Here is a 10,154-nt window from a genome sequence, read left to right on the forward strand (position 1 = left end):
ATTATGATTTTTAGAATTCTTTAACTTGTGTGAAAACGTTCATATTCACAGACTGATCCGAATTCGTTTCCAAAATGATAGGCAGTTTTGTAAAAATCACCATAAATTGTAGAAACATCGTATGGAGATGTGCAAGTAGTCATTTTAAAGGTAGAAATCTGAACTATTTGCACCTTGTACAGTTTTGAAAACTAAAAAGTTTAAGATGTTCAAAACAGTTCGCGAATGGAACTAACTTTCTTGATGAAAGCTGGAGTTTGAGTTTAAGTTATATTATGATGTTTTAACTTGTATTCCCCCCCTAAAACTTGAAGAAAACATAAAAATGTAGGGGTATGAACTCACATTGAGTGATTTCAGTAGATGGATGATGAAGAAAAGAAGTGTTCAACTAAAGAACACTTACAAGATGCTTGAAGAATCGAAGATCTAACAACAAATATGACGATATTTGTGTAAGGAACTCATGATTTGAGTGAAGAAGTGTAAGGAAATCAAGTGTGGGAAAAGATTTACTTACCAAAGGTGTGTGAAGAGCTCAAGATCAGCCTTGAATCTCGAATTCTTGGTGAGAGGAAGTGAGAGAGAATGGGTTTTGCTTTTTGGTGAAAAGTGAGTGAAATGGGAGGAGAGGTAAAGATGCTTCTAGACTTTGATCAAGATTATGGCTGGAAATGAGTGTAAAAAGGACAATGATTGACTAGGTATGAGTGAATAGTGACTGGGAATGGTCATGGAGTGGGTATGGGAGGTAACTTGTGTCCTTGCCCAAAGGATAAGTCAACACTCCACCTAAATATCTCACCCACTAGATTTTATTCTTAAATAAAGATTTCACTAAAAATGTGCTTAATTTATGAGTATATGGGGTCTTATGTGTCAAAATATAAGTTTGGGTGAAAATCCCACGTTAAAATAATAAAAAACGGGCTTAAAACGGAGTCGTGGTCGAAAACCGGGTGGAAAAGGGCTTCCTGCGAAGCTTCTCGGATTGGGCCGGAGGTTCGGTCCTTAGCAGCTTGGACCCGAAGGCGAAATAGGTGAAATGGGCCGAAGGCGAAGGCAGGAACCGAAGGCGAAGTTCGGTCCATTAGGGTTCGGGTCAGAAGCTTCGGGTTCGATTCAGAGGGTTCGGTTCTTCAGCAGTTCGGTCCAGCAAGCTCGGTTCGGTTCTTCATGGTTTCGGTCCCTAAGGTTTCGGTTCTCATGGGCTTCGGTCGTCAGAGGTTCACCTCTAAGAGGTTCGGCCCTAAGAGGGTTCGGCCCTATTTGGATGATTTTCGCATAAACTCCCCGTTTTGCGCAATTTTTCACCAAGTTAAGTGTCGGGATGCCCAAATGATTATAAAAAGTTAAAAGAGATTGTGAGAGAGATTTGGGAGAGATTCCACATACTTGGAGAGATTTCTCACACTTAGAGAGATTTGGGAGAGATTTCTCATACTTAGAGAGATTTGGGAGAGATTTCACATTCTTGGAGAGATTTCTCATACTTAGAGAGATTTGGGAGAGATTTCACATACTTGGAGAGATTTCTCATACTTAGAGAGATTTAGGAGAGATTTCACAAACTTGGAGAGATTTATCATACTTAGAGAGATTTGGGAGAGATTTCACATACTTGGAGAGATTTCTCATACCTAGAGAGATTTGGGAGAGATTTTACATTCTTGGAGAGATTTGGGAGAGATTTCCCATACTTGGAGAGATTTCTCATACTTAGAGAGATTTGGGAGAGATCTCACATACTTGGAGAGATTTCACATACTTGGAGAGATTTCTCATACTTAGAGAGATTTGTGAGAGATTTCACATTCTTGGAGAGATTTCTCATACTTAGAGAGATTTGGGAGAGATTTCACATACTTGGAGAGATTTCTCATACTTAGAGAGATTTGGGAGAGATTTCACATTCTTGGAGAGATTTTAAATAGAGAGAGATAGAGTGAAAGAGGTTGAGAGAGATTTCGTTTGCGACCTTTTTGAGTGTTTAGCTTCGTAACGCAAGGTTTGTACATCCTGTTAAGTCTCGTTATGAATGTTATACGCCCCAGAGGGGTATGGAATACTGTTTTATCGAGTAGTTTCATCACTTGCTCGGATTAGGGTTTAGAATTTCCGAACACGTGAAAACTCTAAGTGATACTTTGTATTAAGATTGTGAGTTGTACAATAAGAAACATAATGGAAACCCTAATATACAAGGGTTAGATGAGTTGACCGGTTTGACTCGTTGACTTTAGTTGACTTTGACTTGACCGAAAATTAACGGTTGTCACAGATCCAGACACATCGACAGAAAATATCATTTCATCAGACATCGAATAGAAGAAGGACTCCTCGTAGCAAAGAGGGTATCATCGGATGAGAACCTGACAGATCCCCTCACGAATGGACTGGACAGGGCTAAGCATCTCCAGCATGCGAGGCGCATAGGGCTGAAGGATGGTATTAGTTTTAATAGTTAGATAGCTTTGAAATGTGTAAAGTGTAATTGACATTTGATGATGAATAAAAGTTGTATTTATTTATGAGTAAAGTGTTGCTATCTTTTATCAATCGTTTATTATCATTTCATTTTGCATGTTTTGACTTCCATAATAATTATGTTTGGTATATCATATTATTCGAATTCTCCACAGTCGGTCATATGTTGGAAGTAGGTATGAATCAAGACTGTCATGAGTTGGTTGTAGAGGTCTAAGATGTTGGACATGGCTACAACACTCATGAGTGCTCATAAGTTCTGAGTATTGGATTCAACCCACGCTCGCTGGTATCACTTCATGGAATCTATCTCGAGTGATCGCGAGACGGTAATATCATATAAGTCTTCAAACCTGTATATATGACTTGTTGCCTATGAGTTGGTTATGCATTGACTGTACGAAAACGCATTGGTAACTCGATGTTATAAAATGTGCCTTTGTGTATGATTCAACAAGTAGCAGAATAAGCATATGAGTCGAAGTTTATCTGTTCCTACTTGGATTAGAAGCGATATCTGGGCCCCTCGATGATTTTGTGTTGACCCATGTACCGGGCCCGGTCAGAACTAAGTTGATGTGTTCAATTAAGTTCTATGTCAAACAAATCGGAAATCGGGAAACAAACTGTTGGACAATAAGTAAGACATTGTTCCATGTATTTGTCCGGCTGATATCTAGAACAGAGGATTATATGATCACTTATCTTAAATGGTGTATCATCATCATCTCAGTTCCGAGAGACCTTGAAAGAGCTACGATTGCTGATCGGTTCCTGAAGTCATTCTTGCAGTTATAGTTATTAGACTTATCCAAGTGGGAGACTGTTGGATTAGGTGTCTAGGTTCATAACTATTTCTGGAATGCACTTGGCCCAATTAGCATGGTCTATTTAGGTTGCATGGCATCATGCATTTGGATAGACTAAAATGAGAGAAATAACACTTAAGGTTTATTAATATATTATAAGTTCTAATATATTAATAGTATTATTTAGTTAGTATTGATCAAGAATTAATTTGGAATTAATTAAGTGATCAAAAGAAGACTAATTAAATATATGGGTTGATTGTGTAAATCATCCATACTTATATAGTGGGCTAATGCTTCATGGATTATCAAGTTGGACTAAAACCCATAGGATGCTCCATGGATGCTCCATGGTGGTTATGGAACCCATGGGTCATGGAAATGAAAAGTCATGACAATTAGGGTTTACATGGTGTAACCCTAATTGTAACACACTATATAAGCTACATGTTATTCACCAAAATCGGCACTAAGAATACAAGTGAGGGCTAGCCGATTTCAAGAAGTGTATCATTACTCTCTAAGTCATTCCAAGTGCATTTGATGTTGTGTGAGACATTTGAGGCATCACACTTGAGGTGCTAGGCTCACAAGGTTTTCAAGGAATCCTAACTACTACATAATATGTATTTCCTACTAACTTTTATGTTGAAAAGTTCCCCATGTATGCTAGATAGGTTATGAACCTTGGAAAAACAATTTTGCATGTATCATAGATAAAACATAGATCCAAGGTTTCTAGGGTTGCATGTACACCATAGGAGTGTTAGAATGCTCAAAACCCTTCAGGTACCAGGATTGGATCAACTTTTTGTTCTGCCACCAGGGCCCGACAGTATCTGCAACATTGGTGTATGTGTTATCTTGCGTATGTGGTTGATACACGGGTCAGGACGGAGATTAAGGTTTCGGATGTACCATTTGTTAGAGAGCTTCAGGAGCTGATTGGTTAAGTTCTTGCGAAGGAGTTATCCAGTGTGTCCAGTGTGTCCCCTGAGAGGCAGGTTAAGTTCAGGATCGATTTGGTTCCAGGTGCGGCCCTGATTGGTAAGGCGTCGTACCGATGGGCACCACCGGAGATGCAAGAGTTGTCCTCTCAGCTTCAGGAGCTATTGGGCAAGTATTTAATTATACCGAACAGTTCACCGTGGGGAGCATCGATTTTATTCGTCAAGAAGAAGGATGGTTCACACCGGATGTGTATTGATTACCGGGAGTTGAACAAGTTGGCGGTGAAGAACCGTAACCCACTTCCGTGGATTGATCACCTCTTTGATCAGTTGCAGGGTGCATTTTGGTTCTCCAAGATTTATTTAATATCGGGGTATCATCAGATGAGGGTTAGGGAGGACGACGTGGAGAGACCACGTTCCGGACTCGTTATGTGTTGGACTAGATGTCTAAGCCAATAACTAAATTAGTATAGGATGACTTTTAGAGAGAGATACTGATTTATTAATTTATTATATGATTAATAAATTAATTAGAAATCAAAATGAATTTATTAATACGTTATGAAAATAATATATTAATTAGAAATCATATTATTTAATTAATAATTAATCAGAAATTAATAAGAATTAATTTTGGGATTAATTGGATTAATTAAAAGTACATGGACTGTTTGGTTATTTGTTGAAAGTTGAAACATGAAGGCTCTAGCACCCCATGGAATGGGATGGACGATAATTGGCTAGAGATCATCTAGAATTTTCGTCCAAGGGTGATTGGATAAGAGATAAGGCAGTTTGATTATTATACTAATTAATCTAGGCCTTATCCCAAAAAACCTAGCTTTGGCCCAAAGTTTCAGTCATCTATATAACAGGTCATATACCTTCATATTTCGGCCACTCCTTATTTTCTAAAGATAGCCGAATATTTGATTACTTCTCTCCTCTCTCTTCAAGTATCCTAGCTACTACGGTTGGGTGTGAACCATTAGAGGCACGACACTTGTGGTGCTCGCTTCCAAAAGCTTTGAAGAAAGGATTCTTGATTGTTTACTACAACAATCAACAAGGTATTCTAGATCTTGTGAAAGACGTGAAGGTTTGCTAGACCTTATACACATAGATGTGTGTGGACATTTCAGATCCACTACAAGAGATGCCAATCGATTTTATATAACGTTTACGGATGATTATAGTAAATATGGCTATATTTACTTAATCAAACATAAATCAGAAACCTTTGAAAAGTTCAAAGAGTTTAAACTTGAAGTCGAGAATCAATTAGGCAGGAAGATAAAGATGCTCCAATTTGATAGAGGACGAGAGTATCTTAGTATCGAGTTCCACGACTACCTCAAGGAATGTGGAATAGTTTCACAATTGACTCCTCCTAGGACACCACAACTTAATGGTGTGGCTGAGAGGCGCAATCGTACCTTGTTGGACATGGTTCGTTCCATGATGATTCGAGCCACTTTTCCTATTTCCTTCTGGGAATATGCCTTAGAGACAGTGTAACATCCCGAGATTCAGGTACTTATAAATTCATCCCTATGGTTTTATCATATGAAATTTTAGTCGCTGAGTCCATGAGAATGAACCTTGAAGCCCTAGTGGCAAGATGGTAGTTTTGGGGCAGGAGGAGTACGCTAAGCGTACATGTAGGTACGCTAAGCATACTAGGGCGCGCCCTAGTATGCTGGGCATACACATATGTACGTTGGGTGTACTCATGTCTGAGAGACACCCTAAGTTTTAGGGTTTGAGGGGTATTTAAGCATCTTTATGGCTCATTTACCCCTACCTTTTCAGCCTCCAAAGCCTTTGAGTCATTTTTGGAAAACCTTAGTCCCTTAAGAGTGTATTTGAGCTAAAAGTGTGTTCTTGTTGTGCTTAAGGAAGAAGGAGTTGCATCAAGGAGCTTATAAGTTGAAGCAAGCTTGTAGATCTTGGATCATTACCTTATTGGGAAGCTCCAGAAGGTAAAAAGTTTTCACCTTGATGCTTTGTTTTCTTGGATCTCATTTTGGTAACTTTATGTTGTTCTTCTTGTCTCAAAAGTCCCATTCATGCATGTTTGGTATTAAAACGTTTTGAGCTGTCCTTTCAGACCCTAGGAAGGGTCCTAAGCCATAAAAATGAGGTTCCAATGGCTAAAATTGTCTCATGCATCATGTAGAGGGTCTTAATGGATTAAGACCTTGTGTTAAGGACTTTATGGACGTGCAAAGTCATAAAGTTGTAGACTTTATGACTTTAGGGTGCATTTGGACCGTAGATCTGAAATATGGGCTGAAGTGCTTAATCCATTAAGCACTTAATAAAGATTTAAGGACTGTAAAGTTACGCCCCGCATAGGTGGGAGTACACCGCATAGGTGGGAGTACGCTGCACGTTCTCGGTCAGCCACCCCGTAAGCTAGTCAATGTGAGGCTTCGTGTACGCTCAGCGTACCTCCGAGTTACGCCCCGCGTACTCGCATGGGTCAGCCAATGTTGAGTTGACTCTGCTAGGTTGACTCAGTTGGTTTAATGGGTTTGACCATTTGACTTTGAGCAGTTGACTTTGAGTTTGACCAAGTTTGACCATGTTTCACTTTGAGGGTATTTTGGGATTTTGATGGAAATTGGTCACTTGGTGGATGTAGGCATTAAGTAGAGAGCTGAGATTCGGAGTCGGGCCTTATCAGTTCTGTTCAGCTTGTGAGGTGAGTTTTCCTCACTATACTTTCGGGTCGAAGGCACCAAGTCCGTTCCATTGGTTTGATAACTTGATATTGTTGATATTCTAAGTATAGAATAGATATGCATGCTAGTTTTGATATGCTAGTAGGAGTACCTGTGATACTGTCTATTTATCTGTATATGATATTATCTGTTATATGTCGACATATTGTGTGAGTTGGGTTGAGGTTGTACTGCTCCGAGCTATAGCCAACAAACCCTGGAGTAAAGCAGATATGACCTGAGGGACGAGGAGGGTATTCCAGACTCATGTTGAGGGCTCATGAGAATTCTAGATACGAGCTGAGGGCCGGAAAGGGCATATCAGACTCATACTGAGGACTTAGTGGTGTTCAGTCCGAGGAATGATCAGGTCAGGGAACAAGCCAGACATAAGCTGTGGGACAAGGGAAAGTCAGGCTTATGCTGTAGGCTCAGGGATAATCCAGTCTGTTAGTTGTGGACCCATTGCATGCTGTTACTGTATATGTGCCTTTTGTTTGTCTATTGGTATTTTGGGTGAACTCACTAAGCTTTGGGCTTAAAGTTTTGGATTATGTTTCAGGTACCTCAGAGGATCGCGGGAAGGAGAATGCGTGATCGTGCACCTCCTCGAGTGTTGTTTTATGATTTTGGGTGAACTCTAATATTAAACCTGTTTTGAAAACTATTTGTAAACAATGATGATTTATGGGTTGTTTTAAAAGTTTAAATTTTTCATGAATTTTATGGATGTTACAGACGGTTGCCCACATCCTCAATCTTGTCCCTACTAAAAAGTTTGCCAAAATACCTCACGAAATGTGGACAGGCAAAGCTCCCTCGTTAGCACATATCAAAGTCTGGGGTTGTGAAGCTTTCGTTAGACGAGAGACTAATGACAAGTTAGAACCCAGAAGTGAGAGATGTATTTTCATTGGTTACCCACAAAAGTCCTTTAGATATTTGTTCTATGGGCCTAGTAAGAACGTAGTCGTTGTAGCACAAAGGGGAGTCTTTCGCGAGAGAGAGCTCATATGCAAAGAGAATGGTGGGAGCGCAATTGACCATGAAGAGATTCAAGAGTCAACCAATGAAGGAACCTTAGAAGACACTAACACTCAACCAGATGAAGAAATTCCAGTTGACAAGTCATTACGTCTTCTTCGTTCCAGTAAAGTTAGCGTGCCACCTGAGTTCTATGGTTTCCATATAACTGCAGAAGGTGACACGTTTATCATTGATCAAACAATGGTAAATTTCGATGAGAAATCTAACTACAAGGAAGCAATGGCAGGCCCTGAGGTAGCCAAATGGAAATAGGACATGGACAGCGAGATCAAGTCCATGTATGATAACCAAGTTTGGAATCTGGTTGATCAATAACCCGGTCGAAAGACAGTTGGTTGCAAATGGATCTTTAAGAAGAAGAAGACAGACTTGGATGGAAATGGCAAATGGATGTCAAAACCGCTTTCCTTAATGGAAAGTTAGCTGAGGATGTTTACGTGAGTCAGCCAGAGGGTTTTTTTTTGTTGATGCAAATTTCCTAATAGAGTGTGTAAGCTTGAGAAATCCATTTATGGATTGAAATAAGCATCTCTAAGATGGAATCTTTTCTTCCATGAGAAAGTAAAAGAATTTGGTTTCTCTAGAAGTGAGGATGAGTCATGTGTGTATGTCAAAGATAGTGGGAGTATAGTAACTTTCTAGTGTTGTATGTTGATGACATACTAGTAATAGGAAACGATGTTCCAACCTTGCAAGAAGTTAAATATTTTCTTGGAAAGTGTTTCGCTATGAAGGATCTAGGAGAGGCTGCCTATATTCTCGGGATAAGGATTTTGAGAGATAGAAAGAACAAACTAATTGGACTTAGTCAAAGTACTTACTTGGACAAGGTGCCAAAACGGTTTAGTATGGAAAATTCCAAGAAAGGAGAGCTACCTATTCAGAGCAATGCCAAATTGAGTAAAAATCAAAGCGCAAGTATGGATGAAGAGATAGCTTATATGAGTCGAGTCCCTTATGCTTCGGTTGTAGGATCGATCATGTACGCTATGATATGTACTCGCCCTGATGTGTCCTTTGCTTTAAGAATGGTCAGTCGCTATCAGGGAAATCCTGGCAGAGCTCATTGGCCAACAGTAAAGAACATTCTCAAGTATCTGCGAAGGACAAAGGATATGATTCTAGTCTTTGGAGGCAGTGATATGTTGAGAGTCACTGGGTATAGTGACGCCAGATTTCAAACAGATAGAGACAAATTTTGTTCTTAATATGGATGAATGTTTACATTAAATGGATGAGCAGTTACTTGGAAAAGTTCCAAGCAAAACACAGTGGCTGTTCTATATGTGAATCAGAGTACATAGCAGCAAGTGAAGCATCAAAGGAAGCAGCATGGTTGAAGAACTTCATCAGAAATCTTGGAGTTGTTCCAACCATTCAAGAACCAATGGAACTTTTATGTGATAATGAAAGAGCGGTTTCTTTAAACAAAGAAACAAGAGATCATGGCAAGTCAAGACATATCGACATGAAGTACCATTACATCAGACATAGAGTTGAAGAAGGTCATCTTATAGTGAAGAGAGTCTCGTCAGAAGACAATCCTGCAGATCCTCTCACAAAGGCTCCGAGTAAGATTAATCATAGATAGCATGCTATGAGAATTAGATTGAGAGACGAAATTAGTTTTAGTAGTTAGATGATTAGTTTGAAACTTGTAACAAAAATGAGTGTAATTGACTTTTGGTGATTAACTAATATAGATTATTTATAAGTTTGTCTACTACCTTTGTCAATTATTTATTCATGTGTTTAGTTTTGCATGTTTTACTTCCCGGACAATTTAATTATTCAAATTTCATAGTCGTTCATACTTTGGGAAGTAAGTAATGAATTAATATTATTATGAATTGGATTGTAGATTGTCTAAGGAGGTTAGAAATAGCAATTGTATTGCTATAACATTCATGAGTACTTAGAAATGGAGATTTAAGTATTGGATAAACCCACGCTCAGAGAATTACTTCATGGATTACATCTCGAGTAATTATGAAACGATAATATATTATATTCTTGAAACGGAGATATATGAGTTGTAATTTACAAGTCGGTTGTGCATTGGTGTTGTGAAAATGCGTTAGTAACATGATGTTATAAAACGCATCGTCATGTATGATTTGATGAGTAAATGA

This window comes from Lactuca virosa, chromosome 6 (assembly GCF_052849685.1).
Source record: "Lactuca virosa cultivar CGN04683 chromosome 6, Lactuca_virosa_CGN04683_v6, whole genome shotgun sequence".
NCBI classification, from domain to species: Eukaryota; Viridiplantae; Streptophyta; class Magnoliopsida; order Asterales; family Asteraceae; genus Lactuca; species Lactuca virosa.